A 2667-nucleotide genomic window follows, 5' to 3' on the forward strand; every position below is an offset into this window, starting at 1 on the left:
GGTTTTGTCGAGCTGTTATCACAGGGGGTGCACCAGGTCGCGGAAGATCAGCAACACTTCCGGTAGCCCGAAAACGTTGTCTGAGTCGACTTACTGTGGATGTGAATGGATGCACATTAAAGTGCCTGGCAATCATCACATCTGAAGCACCTTGGCTGACCATACCGATAACCTGATTCCTTTGGTCTTGTGTCAAGTGTGGCATTTTCTCAAAGTGATTGAGTTCCACAATTCCTTGTGCTTTTACAGGGCCTGGGTGCAGGTAATGCATGTGCACAACGTGTTTCATGAATGTTGTTGTGTTTACGAGAAATGTCAAAGGTTCAGTTTTAAGTATAAAAGTTCATGTCAGAGGAATGCTCCGGGACTCGAACTCGAAATGGGCCAGAATAACAGCCTTTTATTCCTACATCCTCTGTATCGCAGGAAAAAGTTTCAGGACAACAAATACCAATTGCGTTTTTAATGGCTTACAGTATATTAAAGATTTTAATTCGCATCTGAATATAATTATTTTTTCATTTAGAAAAAGTTTTTCACACATTGATATAGCAACGATGATTACCGTTCAAGAACTGAAAAGGATTGCCAAAAAACGCAGAGTGATCGGTAAGTCCCGTTTGAGGAAATCTCAGCTGTTGAAATTGCTCGGCATCATCAACGAACCTCCTCAGCCCACGGTGAAACAACTAAAGCTCCGAGCGAAGGAGCGTCGGCTCAGAGGTTATTCGCACATGAGGAAAGCCAAGCACGTCGAACTGCAAGAGGAACCCAAACCCGTCGAACTACGGTTCGTGCAGATGAAGCACGTCATAGGTCAATGTCTGAGAGGCTGGAGGCTGGACGTCGACAAAAAAAAACCTGATTCGACTTTGTTGGCGAGGAACTGAACGATCTGGGAAGCCTCAAATTTCAACTCACGGTGAGAATGTCACTGGAAAAACAGCAGACGGAAGGCACCACCGAGCATATCCAGCATTACTTCAGAGTCAAGCAAGAAGTCGCGACTCAACCCGAATCCATCGATACATCCATCGACACCTCGTTTGCAAAGATACTAGAATCCCTGGAATGCTTCACGCACATGGGCTCGGGCTAGGGTCGTACCTGGACCTGCCACCATACATGATGAGCGTCAAGAACAATGGCGATGATTGCATGAGGGTTGCGATCAGATCCGCGAAGTTTCCGGACAAAGCACATTCAGACAGACTTTCGAGCTATCCCAAAGATGATGGGACCAACTGGGACGGCATAGACGAACCCACTCCATGGTCACCAAAATCGAAAAACGACATAGCCATCCATTTCTTCGTACACGAATGGAATAAAATGATCGTGCACAGGATCAGCTCCCTCACAAACAAACACCGCAAAATGAACAATATATTCATGTTCCAGCAAGGTGACAAGTATCACTACACGTGGATAAAATATTTGAACAGACTGTTGTACGATCAATCGAAGCATAAGGAAAAGAAACACTTCTGCGAAAGATACCTGCACGGCTTTACGTGAGCCGACCTGCTGGAATCCCATTGGGAGGATTGCCGAGGCGTGGGAGAGACGGCTGGACGTAAAGATAAACACGCTAAAATTCTTCAACCAGAAACATCAAATGCTCGTGCCCAACGTCATCTACGCCGATTTTTAAGCCCTCATCAAAACCGTCGACACCGTCGGCCCCCCCCAAAAAGTTTCACGTAAAGGCAAGAACACAAAGCCGGCGGATTCGGGTACGTGGTCGTTCGATCCGACAGGAAAACGAATTTTCTGCAGAGGTCCCCACGCGGCCGAACGATTTCTCGCGTGTTTGAAACTTGATGAGAGAAAAATATGGAAAGCTTTGTCAAACACTAATTCCATACGCATGACACAGTGGGACAGGTTCCTTCATGTACAAGCTTTATATTGCCACGTGTGCCGGGGACGTCTTAAAAACGATACCGTTCAAGATCACTGCCACATCACCGGTAAGTACAGAGGTGCCGCTCACAACGCGTGCAACCTGAAGCTCAACCTGGACGATTGGGTCAACGAGATGCAATTACCTCCCATCGACCGCTTTTACAGCAACTTGACCGATTCCAATATCTCTCAGGACGATTACGTGCCAACCCTCAACGTAGGGACAAACTGGACTGCAAGAATTTGGGCAACTACCGCAACCTGTACTTGAAAACGGACGTGCTGCTGATGGCAGACGTGTTCGAGATATTCAGAAAAACGTGCTCGAAACAGTATGGCCTGGATCCCGCATGGTATTTCTCCTCCCCCGGTCTCTTTATGGATGCCTTGTGAAACTGAAACTACTGACGGATTATGACATGCACCTGTTCGTGGAGAAAGACCTACGAGGCGGGATTTAAATGGCATCCAAGCGATACGCGAAAGCCAACAACAAGTACGTTCCCGGTCACGACCCCGGCAAACTGACCAAACACATCCTCTATCTCGATGCCAACAACCTGTACGGCTGGGCCATGAGTCAGTATCTCCCCACCTGGGGGTTCGAATGGGTCTCCTCGCCCAAAATGATTGACATGAATAGCATCGCGCCGGATTTGGACAAAGGCCACATGCTCGAAGTGGACTTGGACTATCCCACAGAACTACACGAATCGCACAACAGCTATCCACTTGCTCCAGAACGATTGGTGGTGAACC

Source organism: Haliotis rubra, unplaced genomic scaffold (assembly GCF_003918875.1).
Source record: "Haliotis rubra isolate DU_JTF1 unplaced genomic scaffold, ASM391887v1 Scf89, whole genome shotgun sequence".
Taxonomy (NCBI): domain Eukaryota; kingdom Metazoa; phylum Mollusca; class Gastropoda; order Lepetellida; family Haliotidae; genus Haliotis; species Haliotis rubra.